Source organism: Pantherophis guttatus, chromosome 2 (assembly GCF_059756535.1).
Source record: "Pantherophis guttatus breed Tessera chromosome 2, ASM5975653v1, whole genome shotgun sequence".
Classification (NCBI taxonomy): Eukaryota; Metazoa; Chordata; class Lepidosauria; order Squamata; family Colubridae; genus Pantherophis; species Pantherophis guttatus.
Window position 1 is genome coordinate 74,231,464 of NC_142064.1, and position 24,725 is coordinate 74,256,188.

Here is a 24,725-nt window from a genome sequence, read left to right on the forward strand (position 1 = left end):
CTGGAAGTAACTATATTGGAATCTGTATCTAAAGACTTCATAATTTAAAAAGAGATAAAAATGGAGGGAGAGCCAGTTTGCTCTAGGAGTAAAGGCACCAGACTATAAACCAGGAGACTGTGAGTTCTAGTTTCACCTTAGTCATGAAAGCCAGCTGTGTGCCCTTGGACAGGCACTCTTTCCCAGCCCAACTCACCTCACAGGGTTGTGTGGGAAAATAGGAGGAAGAAGAAATATTAGATTTATTCTCCACTTGAGTTGTTTATAAAAAAAAAACAATAAAGGTGGGATATAAATAAAATAAAGCAGACCAAATTGGTCCCTAGAATGTGACATATACATCTAATCTCTGATGGTTCCTGGTTATTTTTTACTGGAAAATGTGATTATGTGAATTAGGGTATTAGTAATAAAATTGAGATACAATGACCAATGAATATCTATGACCAATGACTATCTATTTAACAAAAGATAGTCCATGGAAGTGGCAATGACTTAGATTTAGTCTATAAAGCTAATGGAAAAATGTGATAAGTACCAAACTTATTAAACTGCCATTTAACTTGCATGGCAAGTATGACAGAAATCTGAAAGATCGCCATAGCAAAAGTCTTCTGCTTTATATAGAAAAGCTAATAACTTAGGCTGTAGTCATTTGTATACAAGCAATGTTTCTAGCATATTTTTTGTAGAAGTAGATTCTAGTGTATAGCACAGATTTGTTGCTTATTATTAGAAATTCTGGGACTAATACAACAATACTTTTAAAGAAATCACAACCTATAAAGAATTATTTTTATTTTTAATACAGAAGCTTAGATCGAAATAATGGTGGCTATCTCCTCACTGTTTTAATGAGTTTAGTTTCTGCATATTGTATTTGTTGGTAAAGGAAAGTCATTGTATCCGAACAAAGACATTCAAGGGTCATGAAGAAATCGCATATATTCCAGTGACATAACCACATATATGAAGGCTTTCCTCCTTGAATTGTGGTTGCAACAGAACCTGTGACTCTCCACGAGAAGTTAATTGTCTCATTATGACATTAAGGAGATGCGTGCATTATCAGGAGCATTAACAGGGCAAATGCTTTACCTAAAGAAGGGGTGTCAAACTGGCGGCCTGCGGGCTGGATGTGTCACACACAGGCCACGCCCAACCCAGCTGCATGAATGGAAAAAACATTGCAAAACATCATGTGACAACAATGTATCATGGTGAGTTTGACACCCATGACCTAAAGAAATCTTGAACAGTGTTTCCAATACAGTACTCTGAAAAGAAAGCTTTGGCTATTATTCCTCCCCTCTGCATTATATTCTTAAGCAACACAGGGTTTATTGATCTTAAAGGAATTAGAAATGATTTTAATATTTTATGTAAGTTAACCTGAAGACAATACATTTAATAATTTGCATCCAGGTTTCATTATAGAAGAGTACATGTTACCATAATGATAACACATCTTTTCTTTTGTTTCTTCAAATTATATGATTTCCTATCTTACAGAGTTGACTGAACAGCTTACAACATTAAAACAAAAATTATCTAACACAGTAGTGAATGCAGCAGCTGAAGAATCAAATCAACCTAGATGAAATAATAAGCATAGCATGGGTTCCTACTGATGGTTTAACTCTCATGGCTAGGAACATATCTATCTCTTAAGAATCTTCTGAAAGTCTTTAGCAGGTTTAGGGCCAAATCTAATTTCAGGAAGAACAGTTTTTCATAGGGCAGAATCATTAAATGAAAAGGTCCCTTTCCTGCACACTCAAGGTTGACTCAGCCTTCCATCCTTCTGGAAAATGAGAATCAGGATTGCTGGGGGAAAGATGCTGACTCTGAAACTGCTTAGAGAGTGCTGTAAAGCACTATGAAGCAGTATATAAGTCTAAGTGATATTGCTATCCCACAAAATGGGGTATTTTTTTCAAATTGGCAAAATAGCAGGCTTCTACTGTTAGATTTAAGGATGAGAAGAAACTGGGGAGAGACAATCCTGCAAATAACATGAAGGGTTATACAGTGACAACTAGCTTCTTGATTCCTACAGTCTTAAGTATATATAGATGAGCCAGTATGGAGACCAAAAAGACAAAAGACTAGCAGATTGTGTCTATGAACATCAACTAGGTTTCAGAAAATACAATGAAAACTCCTTAATTTCAAACCACATGGACATATTCATCCAAGTTTTAAGTGGGAAACTGTAAGCATCTTAGACCAAGCCAAATGCATTAGACAATTCCTGGAAGCCTGGCATTCAGACAAGTCAGCCATCCATAGGCACATAGAGATAAACAACATCTACACACCATTCAAAAGAGACAATCAAAAAGACAAAACAAAAAACAAAAAGACCAAAACAAAAAACAAAAAGACCAAAACACCTAAGGAACTGCCAAATAAATTAACAGCAAACAACAACCTAATCAAGAAATCAGCAAAACCATCTCACCAACACTGTCAGGGCAAGCCACTGGAACATCAAACAAGAGAAAACCCCACTCCCTACTAGCACTGATGATGTTGCCTAGTTTGGTAATGAAACATGTGCAAGAAAACAACCAAGCTCAGAGAGCATCAAGGGTCCAAAATTCAACCCCAAACTACAAATATTTTCTTTCAGTACAAATGGATGAATAAAGGAGAAACAAAAGGGAAAAGCAGATTGCTTTAATTAACGAGAGTGAATTTATTATTATTACAATTTCTGCAGCTGGACTCAAGCTCTGTGGGTATTTTCTAATGTACAGCAGGCTAGCCAACTCCTCTTGGGACAATTTTAACTGGGCAATATTACCTGGTCCACAGAGGATGCTTGCATCTTATCTATCTCCAGTTGGTTGGCTGCATTTGGGAACTTGAGGTAAGTTTTTTGATCCATTGTTTGAATCTGATTAATGATCAGATTATGTGTGTATATGTGTTCCAAGAGTCCAAAACCTCAAGTGTCCAACTTATTTAAAATCAAGTCAACATAAATGATCTCAAGATTTTCAGCAGGATCTTTCCTCCGTTCCATTCCTCACAATGTGGTCTGTTCGGAACAACTATTTCAATTAAGTCCTATCTGTTTCAGTGCCAATTTTATAATTTTCCTGAATCTGAAGAACAGGGAAAGTAAGGAAAAGCTAAGGATAGACCATAATAACTCACATTGCTAACCACAAACCAACAGCTGGCTAGTAGCCCTTGTGTGAGTGTTGAAGGTGTTAGTGTGACTTGTTTCACTTCAGGGTAAGTACAATGTTGCTCCCTAAATCAATGGGAAAAGGAGAAATAAATATGGAATATAGCAAGTAAGAATGTAATAACAAACACAAATTTGTATCCTTTGGATGGCTTTTCTCCCATTTTTTAACGTCTTGATTTTTATAGAAATGTTATCAGCAAAACTATATTTATCATGAGCTTGTTTAAACTGGTCTGTGCTTACATGATTTAATCTGAGATGTAATTTAATATTGACATTCTTTTTAGTCAATTCTAAGTGGCTTAGCCCCTAATAAATATAATTAGAATAGTATTAACTGCAATAGATGAGAAAGGCCAATAAATGGTATTCAAAAGCAGAAGAATACATGCAATTATTTCCTGTTTTCCAAGAAGTAACATAAATGATTATTTAATTAGGTTTTATGCAACTTTAAACCCTGTTTTTCCTGTATATTGCAGAAATCAATATTCTGATTTTCACAAAAGTAATTGTGTATGAATAAAGTGTGATACTTTGATAAAACTGATCAAAGCTTATTGACATTTAAAAATAACAATGTATATGACTGGAACAATATATCCTTTATATTAATGTGCATTTAAGGAAGCTTATTTACTCAATTTTTAAAATCTATGTTAATAGAATAAAATGCCACTGCCGACATTCCTTTCTAGTTCAAAGTTCTACTATGTTGGTTGGGGTATATATTTTTTTTAATTTATACATATTTACATGTGGATAGTTAGAGAAAGAAAGCAGTATGATTCAAAAGCAGATCAAAATAGCAACGTAAGTTTAATTGTTAGAGTCAGTTACCTGGAATCTATTGGAAAAAAGAAGCAAAATTATCAGCTCTAAACTGGAGTTACTTTTATTATCTGCCTGCAGAATTATTTTTCTTGTGAATAGCTCATCTCCTATTCCTCACTTTTTGAAATCTATAAGGAACAGAAGGGCAGAAATTACTAAATTTAAAACAGGCCTGAAAAGATAACACATTGTAATATGAAACGGATTCACGAAAAAAGCCGAGTAGCATAAAAGAGCCGCATGCATTTAATAAATAAATGAATAAATGTTGCAGAAACATAAACTATAAATCACAAATCGCTACAATAAATCAATATTGCATCACCATAAACTGCAAATCACAAGGAAATATGAAGAAATATGCACCACGGATTTCAGTTTTAAGCACTCTTGAGTATCAAAGTAATTATTTTTCTGTCCTCAAAATTTTAGAGAAAATCTGTCCATCCATTCCCCCCATCGATATAAACATAATTCTATTATATCTTTCTGAAACTCTGGAGAAAACAGTTTGAAAAACTTACTACAGACATAGTTATAGGTAGTCCTCGACGTATGATCACAATTGAGCCTCAAATTTCTCTGGTTAAGTGAGACATTTGTTAAGTGAGTTTTGCTCCATTTTATGACTTTTCTTGCCACAGTTGATAAGTGAATCACTGCAGTTGATAAGTTAGTAACCAGTTGTTAAGTGAATCTGGCTTCCCCATTGACTTTGCTTGTCAGAAGGTCGCAAAAGGGGATCACATGACTTTGGGACACAGCGACGGTCATAAATATGAACCAGTTGCCAAGCATCTGAATTTTGATCACATGATCATGGGGATGCTGCAAAGGTAGTAACTCTGAAAAATGGTCATAAGTCACGTTTTTGTAACTTAGAACAGTCACTAAATGAAAACTGTTATAAGTCGAAGACTACTTGCATGTGTTTTTCTTTGAACCTCTGAATATTCATTCCTCGGAATAGAAATGGAAATTAGCTCTCTGCATATAGTAGTTTGTTAGTCATTCTGGAAAAGAATATGGTAGACTAGAGATTTGAATTAATAGGATTCTGGTGGAGCTGAGTTTTTGAAAACTTAGCTTCTGTTTTTGCAGCTTTTGATGCTGATGCACATTCATTGCTTATCATAATTAAATAAGGCAGGCTGATTTCTACCTGTTAAGGCATGTCTGTCAAATGCGTGCTTAGCACGGTGTTGCTAATAAAATTCTGCTATGGACGAATAACACGATGATTAATGTCTTTTAAGTGCATATTTGCACTTTTGAAGGAAAAGGCACATTTTCTCTTTGAGAACCAACACGGATAACATTTCAATTTATTTATTTATTTTGCAGAGGTATGCATTTTGTGGTAAACAGGCACGCTAATAAACGACAAGTACTACCAAAAGTACTGTAGCATTAAATTAAAAATATATCATGACCCCCTCGTTCAGGATGCATTATGTTTTAATATGTTACAAATGCAAATGTAGAATCGTGCCATTATCTCAAAGATAGCTGTGCAAAAATCCAGAACACAAGGGTAGATTAAAAGAATCCTGCATATTATAAAAATGCAGTATTTGGTAATTCAAGCACTTTAAAGGCTTATGAATCCCTTTAAAAAAAAATATCTGAATGAATCCACTGAAGCATTTATCTCTCAATTGAACATTTTCCTCCCACCTCTTATCTTGGGAAACATTCACCAAATATTGATTGGATGACAGAAATAGAGGCAGAACGGCAAACCAGTAGAGGGAGGAACAGTTCTACTGCATGGCAATCAGAAGAAGAAGAAGAGGAGGAGGAGGAGGAGGAGGAGGAGGAGGAGGAGGAGGAAGAGGAGGAGGAGGAGGAGGAGGGGGAGGACAAGAAGGAGAGCAAGCAGTTCTGTACTTTGCACCTGTTCCTCTCACTAAGAAACTAATGAAAAGTTCCAATCTAAATTGGACATCAGGAGTTCAGAGGAAGAGGAAGAAGAAGAAATAATTTTGGAATAAGATTTTCTGGAAAACAACTTTCTATGTTATGCTGCAGCCATGGAAAAGGATGGAAAACTAAGATGTTTATTTATTAAATGGCTAAATTAAATGAATTACAATAGTGATAACAGAGATGCACAATTTGTTTTTCTACTTAGCCGTGGACTTTATTAAATGTTTTAGATGAATTACTATTGGCCAGGTTAACCTAAGTTGGGTGATTGTGAGGGTAAAAATGGAGCATGTGCAGAAATCCAGAAATAAATTTTGCCACACTATAATAAGTTCAGATCTGGAGGGTTTTACGAAATGCCATTTGTTTCTTGTATTTATATTCATTGAAGTAGGCACCACATCATGTACTTTTGATTATCAGCTTTTGAGTACAAGCGGATTACTGATTCCATTTCAGATGCACACAGTCATTTTTTAACATACATAAGCTACTTGTTCTATCCATAATTAATTGGCATAAATTCTGTGAGTAATATGGGACTTATTTCCTATTCAGAACATTTCATCAGCTTACACATAATTCCATCATAATGTTCTTCTAAATCTATTGTCCATTCTATCCCACTGCAATATTTGTGAAGTTTTTTAATATCCCTTATATCTGCTCGAATGACAGGGGTGGTTGGGTTAGATGGTCTCTTATCTCTGTGTGCCAACTGTGCATAAATATAGATATCCTAGCCAAATAGGGAGTGCCATCATAAATGCTCTAAACCAGTGGTGGCGAACTTTTTACTCACTGAGTGCTAAGTGTGAGTAGGTACGTGCTTAGCACGCTTCTCTTACTTATGTGCCATTCGCTCTAACGTGCGGCTCCTCCATGCGTTGAGTGCGCAACTGCACCATCTGAGCACATACACAGCTTTTGTGCGTGTCCCCCATGCACTGCACATGCAATTGCCCCATATGCATGTGCATGAGGACCAGAGGTCCGAACACCAGCTGGGGCGCGTGCATGTGCAGCTGCAGGTGAGTTGGGCGACAGTTTGTGTGCCTGGAAAAATAGCTCTGCGTGCCACTTCCGGCATGCGTGCCACAGTTTCACCATCACGGCTCTAAACTATTACTTTCTATTGTTTTTTTTGTTTTACAAATGAAGGCAAATATACATGTCAACAGGTTAATATTGCAGGAATCATTATGAGCTCTGGTGGAACAGGGGTTAGAAACAAAATACATCAGCTGATTGGCCCCACTTTGACATCAGCCAGAGTTTTTTGGAACCAATGTCCATAAGTCATGATCATGATCTTCATGATAATATTCATGATAAAGTTCTAAAGGAGTTGGCAGATGTCATCTTAGTATCATTGCACCACATCTTTCAAAAATCCTGGAACACCAGGGAACTACCAGAGGACTGGAAAAGATATGGTGTGGTTCCCATCTTCAAAAAAAGGGAAAAAAACAGACCCAGGAAACTACAGACAAATCAGCCTAACATCAATACCCGGGAAGATACTGAAAAAGATAATAAAAAAACAAATCTGCCAACACCTAGAAACGAGTAAAGTAATAACTAGGAGTCAGCACCGGTTTGTTAAAAACAGATCATGCCAAACCAATCTTATTTCATTCTTCAATGTAGTGACTAAATTAGTAGACCAGCGAAATACTGTGGACATAATATACTTAGGCTTCAGCAAGGCATTCAATAAAGTAGACCACAACCTACTTCTTCGTAAGCTAGAAAAAAGTGGGATAGATAGCTTCACCACCAGATGGATTCGCAACTGTCTGACAAACTGTACTCAACGAGTAGTCCTTAATGGGTCTAAGTCTATATGGAGAGAAGTAAGCAATGGGGTGCCACAAGGTTTCGTCTTAAGCCCAGTACTCTTCAATATCTTCATAAACGACTTAAATGAGGGAATAGAAGGGGAACTCACCAAATTTGCAGATGATACTACGCTGGCAGGAATAGCTAACACTCTAGACGATAGGCTCAAGATCCAGATGGATCTTGACAGACTAGAACACTGGGTCCTATCAAACAAAATAAAATTCAATGTAGAGAAAAGTAAAAGTCTTACACTTAGGTAAGAAAAACCAAAAGCACACATATAAACTGGGAGAAACCAGGCTTAAGAGCAGTGACTGTGAGAGGGATCTTGGAGTCTTAGTGAACAATCAGCTAAATATGAGCCAGCAGTGTGCAGCGGCAGCTAAAAAAGCCAATGCAATCCTAAATTGCATTAACAGAGATATACAATCAGGATCAAGTGAGGTACTAATACCACTCTTTAAAGCCCCACTAAGACCACACCTAGACTACTGCACCCAGTTTTGGTCACCACACTATAAAAAAGATGTTGAGACTCTAGAAAAAGTGCAGAGGAGAGCAACCAGGATGATTAGGGGACTGGAGACTAAAACATGAAGAACGGTTACATGAACTGGGCATGGCTAGTCTAGTGAAGAGAAGGACCAGAGAAGACATGATAGCAGTGTTCCAATACTTGAGGGGCTGCCACAGAGAGGAGGGGGTCAAGCTGTTTTCCAAAGCACCTGAAGGCCAGACAAGGAATAATGGATGGAAACTGACCAAGGAGAAATTCAACCTAGAAATGAGAAGGAACTTTCTGACAGTGAGAACAATTAACCAATGGAACAGAAGTTGCCTTTGGAAGTTGTGGGAGCTTCATCACTTGAGACTTTCAAGAAAAGATTGGACTGCCATTTGTCAGAAATGGTATAGGTTCTCCTGCTTGAGCGGGGGGTTGGACTAGATGACCTATAAGGTCTCTTCCAACTCTGTTAATCTGTTAAATATGTCAGGCAAAAGGTGATGCAGCTACACGAAATGTTTCAAGGCGAAAAACAGCACAAAAGAAACAACACACACACGTACATACCCCAGTGCTGCTGCTCTCTTCCCAAAGTGAACAGGATGTGGGTTATCTTTGATCATGTTCTGTTTTCAGAACAGATATTAATGTTTTTCCTTTGTAGATCATCCATGACTTTCCTGCCTTGATCTACTTGCTGGCTAGTCAACACTATTTTGTCCCTATTTTCTCTCTCTTTTCCTCTTTTTTCTTGTTTTCCTTTGAACAAACAATGTGACATTGGGAAATACAAAAGCAGGGTTTGCTTCTAAGCACTTCATGCTGCTGTTCCCACAAGGAAGCCTTTAGTTTGAATGGACTAAATTAACTGAGTGATATGTTTTATTTGATTCTTTTTTCCCATGGGACAAAAAAAGATAATGATTACATGCTGCAATACTAAATCTGATGGCATGAAATATTATTTATATTATTTACTGTCAGGCTCTATAAAACACAACTTTCTTGTGAATTTTACCAATGTCACAAGAAACTATGAAATAAATATAAATACTGAAAGGCATAAATTCTCTCCAAATACCCCAAGGAATAAAAGTTACTCAACCAACTGAGCTCGATTTTAAAAGAGGGAGGGAGAGGGAGAGGGAGAGGGAGAGGGAGGGAGGGAGGGGGAGAGAGAGAGAGAGAGAGAGAGAGCAGTGAGCTGAGAATTGAGCAAGTTGAGCAAGGTAGTCATATATAAGTTTTTAAATATATCTAAAAAAGCAAGAACAACCAGTTCAGTGTAGTGAATAAGACATCAGGCTAAAAACAGGTGAGTGAGAGTTCTAGCCATGCCTTAAGCCAGATGGGTGACCTAGGTCCAGTCACTCTCTCGCACCCCTAGGAAGGAGGAAATGGCAAACCACTTTTGAAAAACCTTCCAAGAAAGCTGCTGAGATTTGGCTAAGCACGCTCCAAGAATAAGCCATGATTGAACAGAGAGGGGAAAAAAGACCCCAGAACTTACTGCAAATCAAGATTAGTACAAGACTATTTGGCAGATGACTAAATACTAAAAAAAAAAAAAAGACATTAAAATAAATCTTTGATATTTGGCCACATCTCACAAAACAGTGGTCACGACAGAAAACCACAATGGCATTGTTAGAAACATTTAGAGGGAGATTCAACTCTAAAATGGGCAGCCATACAAATCTTTTAAATAAATAAATGGGACAAGACATCCAATCATCAGATACTGGTAATCAAAAACTAGGGTACAAAGAATGTGCATCCATGCATATGTTAACAGGTCCTCAGTAAATTCATCTGAGGTTTCATCATGCAATTTAATGGTCTATAATAAAAAAAAAAGTTGCAATCAACATACAATTTTTAATACTACATATTGACCTTTGTTGCAATCATTGATTTATGACTCCCAAATTTTTCTTCCATTATGGCACCTTTCAAATTAATAACAATAGCCTGAACTTTTCTTAACCTCCGGCTGCATGATTTTCATCTTCTTATTTGCCATGTACTGATAAACAATACATTAGAGACTCCTAAATTTGACTCTTAAGAAATGGTATAAAGACAAATAGTTACTACTTCTCAGGAGTAAAGAGCTTGATTCTGCATGGAAAGATAGAATCTTAAACAGGTGTAAGATATAAGAAGACAAAAATAAAAATGCATGAGTTTGTTCACTTTTTCATTTTTTCAGCCAAGTTCATTCTATGCTGTGTTCTTATTTATTCATGGAAATTCATAAAACTCTCATTTTACAACATAAAAAGAGGCTTAACCCAAAAGATAAAAACCTCTGAATTTGAAATACTCTTAAACTAGAAGTCCACCCATCAGATAATGGAATTTCTCTTCTAATGTGAATTATATGTATGAAATATGTCATACATTCATGTGGAGAATCCATTTATACATGGATTCTTCATATAGTAAGACGTGGATTGGGAAGCTAATGTTGGGTGAAACCAAGAGTTACAGTGAGCAGAATCCTTGACAAGATTAGAAGTATGACTAATCAGCAAATTGACACACACACACAAAAAAAAAACACCTCAGCAGTTCTCAGGATAAGGACGATGATGATTGATGATGGTAATTGTTTTGGGGTTGCTGCTGATGGTGGGAAGGAGGAGAAGACTGTTATGATCAGCTTTCTGTCTTTCTCTTGTGAGATCGCAGAATATAAATGCCCTAGTTTGGTGAAGAGGAGATCAGGAATCAATAAAAGTACATCAAAAACACTAGCGTGTATCCAAACTGGCTACAGCAAGCCAATATTAGGAATAAACCAGTGCCACAGTATGTTCTGATGGTAAGAAGACACTCGTTACTGAAGAGTTTGAAATAAACTCACTAGGCCTAACATATTTCCTGGACAAACATGATTAAGAAAACTGAAGCATTGGCAAGTGGAGGAGAAAAGGAAGATACATGGGAAGAGATCTCAAAGGGCTTGTTTCAAAAGGAAACTGGACCGTTGCATCCTTGAGAAAGAAGAAGGAAAAAAAAAACACATTTCACCTCTCATCCAAAAAGCTTAATCAGTTCTGATGGCAGGTAGATGGAAGGATAGGTACTACATTTGAAAGTGGATAGGGGAAGGATGGAAGGATACCTCTGATAAGATGAGGGGGGAATGGAAGGACTGTATTTCTTTGCAATTATCTGGTTGTTAGCACTCTGAGAGCTGTTGAGGCTACTTGGGGGTTTATCTGTGCCCTCAAGGTCCCTTGAATCAGGGTGCAATTGGTTGTGGAATCTTCTTGGAGCTGCTGAAAAGGTGGTCCCTCCCTTTCTGTCATGGGAGGGGTGCTACAATCCTTCCATTTCCCACCAGTCCCAACTGTCATCCATCCCCTCACTATCAGAACTGATGAAACTTCTTGGATGAGAAGTGAAACGTTTTTTTCTTCCTTAAGAGAAAACAGCCCAATTGCCTTTGAAAAAGCACCTTTAAGACAAATATGATCTGGATGACTGAGAATCTTCACAGACATATGAAGAGATATATTGAAGCAACGTGAACAATTTAATTTAATTTAATTTAATTTAATTCATTAAATTAATTAATTTAAACTTTTTAAGGTGTCTGACAGCTTGGAGGAAGACAGAACTCAAAGACTTGGAGAACTCTAGGTAGAAGGAAGTGCTCCGAAATCTGAATTTCAGTAGCTAAATAAAGGCTAGGAATGTGGCAACCTTTGAAAGAATGTTTCGCTTCATCCAAAGCCTATGCAAATCATCCCTTAGAGAAATTTCATGAAGGAATCTCCCGATCATTAGCTCAATTTCATTGTGCAAGAATAATTCATCAACACTTTATACATAGAAGATCATAGAATATAGAACATCAACTGTTCAACTGTTCCAGTGAGCTATTGAAAATGTTGGAAAGGAGTTCTGCTTTTGACATTTTTCATCTACACATCTGCCAAAGCTTTGAAATAACATGATGCACTTTGCTAAGGTAAATCATCTCTTCAGAGTGCATTTAGCCTTGTCTTGGCAAACCTAAACCATCTTATGTACTCCCAGTAAAGTAGCGTTAGAAAAAAAGAAATAAAAAACTGACAAACTATATTAACAAAGAAAAGTTGAGTTTCAATTGCTAACTTTTAAATTTCTCAGCATTAAATGCAGATATAGCCACAACCTTCTAATTTTAATTTTAATATTCATAATTTTGGTATATGAAAACACATACCTTTGTACATTTCATGGGTAACTAACCCTAAATGGATTTGCTCCTGAAAGGAGCACGTATTTTACCAGTAAACATAGAAATGGAAGACTCAAAAAGTCAGTGCCCTCCTAACCGTACCAATGCATTCCAAAACCATTCATGATCTACATTTTGCTCTCTAAATTCACGGAGACCTAACCCTAAATGGATTTGATACCAATGGGATTTTCTCATATATTTTAGCAGGAAATGTAGATAAGGCAGATTCAAAAAGTTAGTGTTCTCCTAAGCATACCCATGGGCTCTGAATCCATTGGCAATGTCCATTTTCTCTTCAAATTCATGGTGATTGACACCTACCCCTAATTGGATTTGGCCCCCAATTGGATTTTCCCATGTATTTTACCACTAAACATAGAAAAGGCAGACTCAAAAAGTCAGTGCCTTCCAATAATACCCAAGTACTCCAATCTGTTTATGATGTACATTTTCCATAAGAATTTACTGAGACCTAACACTAACCCTAAGTGGATTTGACCACCAATGGGATTTTCCCATGTTTTTTAGCAGGAAACGTAAGTAAGGCAGACTCAAAAAGTAATCACTCTCCTAAGCGTAGCGATACGCTCCAAATTCATTGACAATGTCCACTTTCCTTAGGAGGTCACTGACTTTTGAGTCTGCCTTTTCAATGATTAGTGGTGAAATACATGGGAAAATCCCATTGGGAGCCAAATCCACTTAGGGTTACAGTTAGGTCTCCATGAATTCAGAGAGGAAAATGGACATTGCAATGGATTTGGACTCATGGGTGCTTTTAGGAGGGTGATGACTCTTTGAATCTGCCTTATCTATGGTTAGTGGAAAAATGTATGGGGAAAAAAATATCATGGGGCCCTGAATTCCACTTAGGGTTAGAGTTAGTCTCCATAAATTCAGATAGCAGAATGCACATCACCAATGGATTCAGAGTGCATTGGCATGCTTAGGAGGGTGCTGACTTTTCTAGCATGCCTCATTTAAGTTTCCTAGTAAAATATATGAGAAAATCTCATTGAAGGGTAAACACACCTAGGTTTAGTTCTACATGAATTTGGAGAGCAATTTTAGCATTGCTAATGATTTGGAGCACGTTGGTGTGTTTAGGAGGACGCATGTCTCATCTAGGTTGTCTGGTAAAATACATAGGAATATCCCATTGGGTTTAAATGCATTAATCCATGAATTTTGATGGCAAAATGGACATTGCCAACAGCTTTGATACTCATGGATATGCTTAGGAGGGCACTGACTTCTCAAATCTGCCCGTCTACGTTTTATTTTAAAAGAATAAAATTGGAATATCCCATTTGGGGGAAAATCCACATAGAGTTAGGGTTAGTTCTGCATGAATTTGGAGAGCATAATGGACATTGCCAATGGATCCGCAGCCCTTGAGTATGCTTAGGAGGGCACTGACTTTCTGAGCTTGTGTTATCTACTTTTCTTGATAAAATACCTGGGAAAACCCCTCTAGAGGGCAAATTCACTTAGAATATGAAAAAAGAACAAAGCACTGGTGGCAAAGTCTGTTAACAAACAGTGAGATTCAATTGCTAATTGTTAAAATTTCTCAGCATAAATTGTAGATTGAATCACAATCTTCTGTATTCATAATTTTGGTATATGAAATCATTTTTAGGACTGTACCTTTAAAAAAATACATAGACTATTGTTTAAATCAGTTGGATAACAATTCCAGTTTAAACTTGTGCTGCCCTACTGGGAGATTGGAGTTTTTGCTTCTAATCAGAAGATACATCCTAGTTTAAAATAACATTTATACCAGCTTATATTTTACACATCATTTGCTTTTGAGCAAATTTCCAAATCTGAGATTAAAAAATAGTTTGCGGAACTAATTAGCAACAGTAGGCAGGATTCATAATGATTAAAATGTGTGCGTGCATGCCCACAGACACCTCTACTATTTAACTCAGTATTTCTCAGTCTCAGCAAACTTCAAGATGGGTGGACTTCAACTCTCCGCAGTCAGCATTCCCCTCAGAGATTAGAATGGCCTCAACCCTTGTAGCTTCTGTGAAAGCTCTAAAAACCTGGCTATGTACCCAGGCCTGGGGCTCAAACTGTGTGAAGAGGCTTCATGTTACCTGGCTTCACTAATAGCGAATTAATCATTATGGGCCGCTATTTATATTTATAGGTTTATTTTGTGGAAGTTTTAGTGTTTTAATAAATTAAAACAATAAATACATTAATGTGTTTATTGTAATGTATTAATGTATTTTAAATTGTTTTAAAATTTTAGATTTGTAAGTCCCAGATCACTTGGTTGAGTGGCTATAGAAATTGAATGAATGAATGAATGAATGAATGAATGAATGAATGAATGAATGAATGAACGAACAATAAACTAACTTGTTTCTCTGTTGAAACATTTGTTCTCTGGCAAAATAAAGTTGGCTTGGTTTGAACATATTTCATTTGATACCATGTTCTACTGCAAATGCCATTTCCATGCAGAATTAATCACTTTATTCCCAATAATGTTGGAACAGTTATTCCTTTTTACTGGTATCGTCATGCTATGGACTTTGCCTTCCTATAACTAACAGCTGTTAATGGGAATACAATATGAATAATCTGGCAAGCTATAAGATCAGAGTATATGATGGTGATTCTGTACATTATACATGATAACCCAATATTCTACACCTATTTCTTTTATATGACAATTGATTTTGAATGTAATATTCAATGCCAGTCACAACAATAATTAATTATCTTTCTTCGTGTTGGGTTCAACTTATTCAAACAGTTGGAAACCTTGTTTAAACAGTACAATGTATTACTGCCATATGAAATCATTCTAGAGACCATATGCTGTCCAGAGAATTGATTACAACAATACTTAATCTGCACTGCTTAGAATCAGGTATAATATACACAATAATATATTATCCAAACTTTGAATGTTAGATTGTAGAACATGCACAATTTTTTTAAGGATTGAAATGATTTTTTAGCAAGAATTGGTTTAAATATAAGAGGAACAAGTTCTCATGGAGGAATAATTTTCACTATAAGAAAAACCTATGAAATAGGTTGTATCAAGAAAGTGATTGACCCAAGTCATCCTGTGAGTTTCTGTGATTAACTGTATATTTAACCTTGGATTTCCCTAGCCTAGTCCTTAAGCCCTATACCACACTAGTACTTTCTCTTCTTGGTTTTACAACACCAACCTTTGCAGCAATAGTATGTATAATAGGTTTGGTGTAAAGAATGCTACAGCAGTGGCACACCTCACCTACATATTACGCTAGTGGTTAGAATATTTTCAAAAATAATTTGTAATGCAATTTGCAAGGTTTGGTTATAGTCTCACATAGAGATAGCTAATTTGCTACAGCCATGTGGTATCTCCAAACATAACACATTAGTGGTGAAAAGCAGTGTGATACCTACTTTGAATATATTCAGTTTATGATCGATAGATAGATGATAATACACATTGCTCTAAGCTAAAATGGGGAACAATGAGATGAAAATGTGATAGTTATTTGCACCAGGGGTGGGTTCTACTTACCTTTACTACCGGTTCGCAACGGGTCTCGCTTCGCTCACGCATGCGCACGCTCTTCTGTGCATGCGCAGAAGCGTTCTGATGACATTGGGATCGGTGGGTGGAGCCTCCTGCCAGTTTTACTACTGGTTCTATAGAACCAGTGCAAACCGGGGGGTAACCCACCACTGATTTGCACTTCTACAGCCCTACTTAGCAATAGCAATAGCACTTAGACTTATATACCACTTCACAGTGCTTTATAGCCCTCTCTAAATGGTTTTACAGAGTCAGCATATTGCCCCCAACAATCTGGGTCTTCCTTTTACTGACCTCATAAGGATGGAAGACTGAGACAACTTTGAATCGAACTGCTGGCAGTCGGCAGAATTAGCCTGCAATACTGTATTCTAACCACTGCACCACCACGGCTCTACTTGTACATAGCCTAACCCCAGATGAATCTGAAACATGTAGCAGGTCCATAGTATTTCTTGCTGTAGTCCAGTTGCTTTTAACAGCAGAAAGAACCCAAAACGAACTCATTCATAATATATCTAGATACAAAAATATAAATATACAAAACTTTGGGAGTGGGCATGGAATTTCTTAGCTAACACTCACACCCCTATAGATGATCTTTGACAACCACATTTGTTATCAAGGCTTTTAAAGCTATGAATTTGCTCTTATGAATCTGTTTGGAAAAAATGGTGTCTCTAGCTTGGAGCTGAATCCTTAAGTGACAACATTATTCTAATAAAGAGCAGAGTTATTGCTCACACTGATAAAAGGGAGAGAAGTTATACAAACAGGGACAGATGGAAACTGCTCTTCCTTCACGGAAGAAAGTAGCATCCAGTTTTGTGCTCTGAAGATATACATACATACATACATACATATATACATCTCTCAACTAAAAGTAAGATACTCTCTTGAATTATTGTATTGTACATTTTATAATCTTTGTAAGAAGCATTTTTAACCAGAGTGCTTGGATTTCCAGCCCAAATGTCAAATTCAAAAGTCCGGCATCATCTAGTAGTAAAACCATAATGTAACCACAATTAATATAGCTTACCATAGCAAGTATTCCTATATTTTCTTCAGGAACAAAATGTCTTAGAGTATATTATTTATGTATTGCACGTATACCCCTAACTGACCTAAAGTCATCCACTGAGTTCTGTGGTTAAGGAAGGATTTGGCATTTAGTCTTTCTGGTCTAGCTAAATTCCTTCTGTTTATAAAGATTTCAGGTGTTTTAAAAAAATATTTAAATATTAATTGTTTTTGTGTGAAGTTTTCATGGTCTGAAAAAGTATTTTTCAGTCCAGCACTGTCCAGATAATCAACTTCAGAATTCCTAGCCAGCGTAGTGAATTATCATCTTAGCCAAAAATTCTGGGAATTGTATCCCTGATGGAATCAGATTTGGAAAGGCTGATTTAAACACAGAAACTGGACTCTCATCTTCCCTAAGGAGGAATGGAAACCATTTAATTGTATAAATATAAATAGCTACAACGACTTTTTCTTTTCCTTGGATTAAACAGTGGCATTTATATTCCCCTTTCCAGCTGGATATTTTTTAAAATGTTACTATTTACTATTCCAACATTCAAACATATGCCTTGAATTGGTCAGATATCCTCAGAACAAAAACATGTTGTAAACATTGCTATACTAGCAATATGGAAAAGGACAAAGCTGATTTTTGTGTGGTTGTATTGTGTCAGAACGCTTCTAAATATAAGGAAGGTTCAGGCTCTATATTCTCAATTATTTCATTTGAGATCTTTATAGATGTCCTCTAATTTATCGTAAATAATAACATACTTCTTTAATGTCCCATGTGAATGAGCTGAGTAAAAACTGAGTTTCCTTACAATGCTTACTTCGTGAAATTAAAACTGCATAAACTGATGATCTCCGTCACATAAAGTGGAAAGTTGGTGAGAATTTGCATTTTTTTAAATTCGCAATTTCAGTTGTTGATCATAGTCAGCCTAAAAGGCAAAAACAGAATCATTTTGAAGACCTTTAATCAGTTTTAACACAGGAGGGCACTTAACAGCAGGAAAAGAAATAAATCAGTTACAGCTTGCTGACCTTTCTCCTTCATTATATCAACTTTTCAGTATTACAGAGATAAATTACTGGTATTAATAACAAGTTATTTTGAGAAGGCATATGTTGCCTACATTATAATCAACTCCATTTAATGCAATTCTTCACTGTAAAGTGCAGTACACAGGTTGATTGATTTGACTTATGACATCATTCGGCAATGTGGTTCATTTTAACACTGAGTGTATGCAGATTTTTCTTTAGCCTTCCCTGGTTCCACGTTCAGTATTTGGAGAGGGGGGTGGGGAAATATGTAATTGATCTTCCCTTGCAAAATTCCTGCTGTTTCACGAGCTTGCTTTCAATTCAACGTAATATGTTTCCTACTGATGTTAGAAAACATAATAAGGTCACAGCAGGGAACCTTTAGCTTCATTAAAGAACATTATTATATAAAATAAAATAAAATGATCTCCAGTAAATTGTTTTTGTCCTTGTGGTACAGTTTGCACAGATCCACATTAATCTGATCATTTAAAGCAGCAATAAATGTATTAGACCCCATCACATTAGAAATGAGCTTTCTTATTATTCATTTCAAAATGACAGTCTCTAGTCGTAGATGGAAAACGCCAACAGCTTCCTTTGCAAGCTTCCTTGCCAAACCCCACTGCATTAAGGCATCTCCACCAAAGCAAATTCCAGGCAGTAAAAAGGTTTACTTCAGCCTTTAAATTGTCCTGGAGCCTTTGCTCTGCATTTCTGCCAATATGGATGCCAGACTTATTTAGAAAAAGTGAGAAAGGCAGGAGACAAATGGACACTTTGACCTGCTTGGGCTTCCATTTATCCTGGGTGTTTATAAAAGAAGGAGCAGAAAGAAGGATTTAAGACAGAGAATCAGTACGTGCTGTATTAATCTACTTTAACCGATACTAAAATCTGGCCGGGCAAATTACAAGTTGCAGCCAGTAAGGCTTATCAATTCATTACTGCTTTCAAGGCTCCTTTTTTTCTTTGCCTTCAGCTACTGGCAAAGGATAGGCTTTTACAGTTCAATTTTTCAGTTTATTTTTGACTGCTTTTAATTAAATTTGATGGCCTGCTTCTGCAGAAGTGAAGTTATTGGAGTTGCAAAGCACTTTGCTGTTATACTGATGGCTCCCTTGATATTGGTTCATTATTAACTGCTTTTTCAAAAGTGCTGCTCTCTACTCTCATTTTATAAATATTTAAATAACTGTGACTTCGTGTAACATAAATATCTGGAGATAGAGATTCCAATGCCTATTTAGCATAATCAGAGGTTCTTTTTCTTTTTCTTTTAAGTTACACATTAAGTTAACTGGAAAAACACTCCCCCTAAATCATGGTATTTGCAAGTGTCAGCACAAATTGTAGGAATACGTTCAAAATTGCAGTAATCAATGACTCAGCTCCAAATGATGCATTGTCTTTTGCTAGTATTTTTAATCTTAATTTGAGGAACAGGCAAATGTAAACAATCTATAATCTTATACACACACACTCAGACTGAAGTAATAGTGCATATTAACTTCAGAGTTTTTAAAAGGGAATTTAAAACATATTTTTGTAACTTATATCACCTTGTTATCCATATCTCTAAAGAAATTTGAAAGTTCTGAATACTTAACTTTAGAATGCAGTGTTATCATCTTAGTTTAATATTGATATATATATATATATAGATATATAGATATATATATATAGATATATATATATAGATATATATATAGATATATATATATATATAGATATAGATATAGATATAGATATAGATATAGATATATAGATTACTGTGTCAAAATTAATCAAATTACCACAATACTGGTATGATCCATAGCATTTGAAAAAAAAATATTATGAAAAATTTCTAATATTCCTATGGAACTGTAAGTATAACAATGTAATTACCTTAATGTACTATTTCTCAGTGGATTTACCTAGATTTAACTTGTCTTGCAATCATAATGTTCTTTATAAATGTTTAACTTGTCAGCAATCGTAATGTTCTTTTAACAAAGCAACCACAATCCAAAAGTGAGGAACAAATGAATAAAGATCTTACCAATAAGCTTTCAACAGGAGCATGCTTTACTTGCTACTTATCAGAATAGCTGTTTCAATAATTCATGTGCAATCTATTTTAACTAACTGATTTGCTCTGCTAGACAAATGAAGAGGAAGAAATACAAGGGGGGCAGTTTTTATTTTTCAGATTATAATACTCAAGGAATTTAATATTTCTGGAAATTTAAATAAAATAAATCATTTACCAATTTAGTTTGCTTGGGCAACTGCAGCGAGGTCCAAATACAGCTAGTCCTCAACTTACAACAGTTTATTTAGTGATCATTCAAAGTTACAACGGCACTGAAAAAAGTGACGTATGACCATTTTTCACCATTTTTATGACCGTTGTAGCATCCCCATGGTCATGTGATTTGCATTTGGATGCTTGACAGCTGGTTCATATTTATGACAGTTGAAGTTATAGGAAGGCAAAGTCTATAACATGATGATAACAGGAAAAGGAATAACTGTTCCAACATTATTAGGAATAAAGTCAGTGGGGGGTTTGTACCGATTTGCCCCGGTTCGGGCGAACCGGTAGTGGAGGTGGCGGGACGCTCCACGCACCCGCCCGGATGTTATCGTGGATGCTCTGTGCATGTGCAGAAGGTTTTGTGCATGCACAGAAATGCCATGTGTGAGCAAAGCGAGCACACACACATGCGTGTTCCCAATTCCAAACCAGTAGCAAAGGTAAGTGGAATCCACTACTGAATAAAGTGATTGATTCTGCATGAGATCCATCTTCAGAGATTTGCTACATTCGACCTGGAGTTTTAGAGCACTTTAAAAAGAGCACACATGATATTTCTGACTAATACAATTCAATGTAATGCCAATTACGAGCTTACAGCTAGTTACAGAAGGAGAAATCTGGCAAGAGACATCTTCCAAGAACAATGACAAGAAAAGTTTTCATTGGGTCTAACTGATGACAATGGTCAGTTTCCAAAGGTTAGGTGGATTATATAAAAGTCCATTCATATAAATCTTGATGCAGCTCCATGTTCACGTATAAAATCAGATAGATTCAAAAGGTTTGAAATTGCAAATAATATGATTGTTTTTTTATTGGAAGAAAATGGTTCATGCTTAACTAAAACATGCAATCAATTGTCTTTAATATATTATTCACCTAAAATGCATTTCTAGTACTATATAAAGTTACCCTCTGGTAATAAAAAGCCTTTGGATATGTTAGACCAAAATCATCTTGGACCAGCCCATGTTTGACATGAAAACAATGAAGTCCAAGCTCTATGCAGGTAGTCCTTGAGTTACAATTGTTCATTTCACAACAATGATTTATGACTGTGTTTACACTCTGACTGTTGCAGTATCCCCATGGTCACATGATAAAAATTTGGACGCTTATCAACTGGCATGTATTTATGACAGTTGCAGTGTCCCAAGGTCATATGATCACCTTTGACAACCATCTGACAATGGGAAAGCCCGATCTACTTAACCATGTTACTAACTTAATAACTGCAGTGAGTCACTTAACTGGGGCAAGAAAGGTCATAAAATGGAGCAAAACTCACTTAACAACTGTCTGCTTAGCAACATAAATTTTGAGATCAATTGTGGTTGTAAGTCAAGGACTACCAGTATTATCCCCTACTCAGGGCATAGAGATTAAAATCCTCTAGCAATAGAAAGCTAAGGAACTCCAACACCAGCCTTGCTATTACATTCAGGAATTCTTGAACGACTAACACACTCACAGCAGTCCCAACCTGGAGCTTTATGCTTAACTTAGTTTTTTGGTTCACAGCTTTATGACATTACATAATTTACTAAAAGCCTGGCTGTTTTCCCAGATTTTGGGATTGGGTGGTTTTTAGAGGCCATTCTAATTTAGGTTACTGCTGTTATTGTTTTTGGTTCACTATGTTTTCTTTTATATGTTTTGTTCCTTTGATTTGTAAGCTGCACAAAGAAGATCACACTTGAAATTGTAATAATAAAGTAGAATAAAACAAATGTTAACCCATAAACATTCACAGCTGGTCAGTTGCAGGACTAAAGGTTCATAAAGATCATTGCCATTCTTTTTCCCCAGCTATGTTTCAGGAACTGAAATTTGGTAGGATAAATCTTAGATCAATATTCCTTTCTTTCCTCAACCAGATCCACTCATCCACTACCCAATAAATGGATAGATGGGGCCTGGTTTGCACCTGGCATTAACCAGAATCAGCTAGAGATCAGTCAAGGTAATCCTCATGGCATGGAGTCAGGATACTTGAAGGACTGCCTCTCACCAGTGGTCTCTACCAGTGGTGGGTTGCCCCCGGTTCGCACCGGTTCTATAGAACCAGAAATAAAACTGGCAGGAGGCTCCGCCCATCGATCCCGATGTCATCAAAATGTTTCTGTGCATACAAGAAGTTTCTGCACTTGCGCAGAAGAGCGTGCGTGCAAGCATTGCACGTGCGCACGGCCCCGCTACAAACCAGTAGTAAAGGTAAGTAGAACCCAGCCCTAGTCTTTACCCTGCCTATTTGGGCCCCTAAAATTAAAGAAAGCCATCTTGTGGGACTCAGGAACCCTGTCATTTCTAAAATGGCACCTGCCCATTGAGCACTTTGCCAACTGAGAACTTTTTTTTCCCTTAGAAAGCACAAAAAGACGTAATTGTTTGCCTAATCATAAGAGTTGGGACATTAGTGGGTAGCCATATAAATCTAACTAAATTAAAGATAATAATCTGATCCCTTGGATCCTGGAAAGCCAGAAGTCAGAACTGTTATTGGTCTACTCTACAGTCCTGTTATTTTTGATATTCTTCCATTCAAATACTATGCAGATCTGACTGAATAACATCAAATATAGCAACAAGTTCTTCAAATGGGGAGTGTGGATGACCATTGTTGTCTAGCTGGCTAATTAACTGGATTCCTCCAGCTATCTTCATATATTAACTAATTAGCCCAGTTTTCAGCAATGTACTAGATCTGATGGCATAAATGTCCCTTCAAACTCTATATTCCTTCATCCATTATCTAACATTTCATTCACATCTAGACTTCAAGTGATTATCGATATCATCCCATGTTTTAGAATCATCTCTTCTGTCTGAAGAATTTATTTTATATCTTTTCTACCTTAAAGCAACCTTACTCAGTCTAGGGAAAGCCAGATATATTAAATGACCATTTCCAGAATTTCCAGCCAAGATTCTGTTGTTTTCCCTTGTGAAGAATCAAGAAAACTGCATTCTAGAAAACTAGATTAGGGAATAGGGATTTATACAATGGGAAGCTTGATTTTGCTGCCAATATTCTTTCTAGATGTTATCTTTTTAATTCACTGTTTCATAATGTAATTCTAATTCAATCCAAACTCTATACATACTAAATTTTATGATTTTAAAATAAAATTAAGATTGGATTAACATGTTTTTACATCAAGGGCTTATGTTTATCCAGTGGAATAACATAAAGCCCTAAAATAGTGCCATTTTTTTAATTTAGTAAAAGTCGAATTACAGATTTGTGAAAAAAGCATTTCAGTACATTAAAACAAAACTTGGTTTTTATAATGCCACTTTCAGTTTAAGAGAGAGACTCTTAATTCCACTTTGCTCACACAATATATGTTCTTGTGTGTCAGTGAAGTCTAATCAACACTGTAAACGAAGCTCTGTGATATAGCTTCACATTTCAGAAATCTCCCTACCTTGAGTTGAGGCTGATCGATTCTTCTAAAGCTGGTGCCAACATTCTGTCAATCAGTTAGTTAATTTGATTGTCAAGGCCAGGAAGACAGATGCCTTTTTATCTCCACCTGGAAAAAATATAGATATTATCAGTTTTTTATGGCCTCTGATGCATAATAGGTTGCTCACCCTGTTATCTTTGCCTGTCACATTAAGGAATGCACTGAACACTTTTTTGCAAAAAACTGATGAATATATGTAATATTCACCTGTATGAGTTACTCTTTGATGACTACAACCTAGATAACTACATAAATTAATTAAGTTGTTTATCTTTTTTATTTTATTTTTAACAGTAATAAAAATAAGTAGATTAGATATGGATCAAACTTTGGTCAATTGGAAAGACATGACTTAAATGGCACTTATTAAAGTTTATGAAGCTTTAATTATATATTATTTAAAAAATCCTAGAAATAAATACCATTTCTAAAGTGAGAAAAACATTAAATAATGTGCCTACTGCTAGAACTGCAAATTAGAAAATAGTTTGCTATAGAATGACATTTCAAAGCATAATTTCCATTAGTGTTGTTCTGCATGCTAGAAGTGAAATAATTATTTTAATATCTGATCATTCTAGCCACAATTATACTATAAAACATACATTGTGGGCATTTTAGACAGGTTTCCTTGTCATTAAAAATTATTAGTACATATTTTTCCAAACTCATAAACTGTTGAGCAATACTTGTTTAAACTTTGCTAACATTGCTGCATAGCAGTAGCTTAACATTGATTTTTTTTTTAATAGTTCCT

General features: G+C 36.1%; 1 protein-coding gene across 32 annotated transcripts in view; it reads right to left on the minus strand.

Annotated features, from left to right (window-relative positions):
• PTPRD (protein tyrosine phosphatase receptor type D) overlaps nucleotides 1-24,725 on the minus strand; it is a 1,336,531-nt gene that overhangs the window by 934,096 nt on the left and 377,710 nt on the right. For all 32 annotated transcript variants that reach the window (XM_087886215.1, XM_087886206.1, XM_034410407.3 and 29 more), the window contains one exon: nucleotides 23,927-24,034. The gene's annotated coding sequence lies outside the window, so the exon portion shown is untranslated. The remainder of the gene's footprint in view (nucleotides 1-23,926; nucleotides 24,035-24,725) is intronic.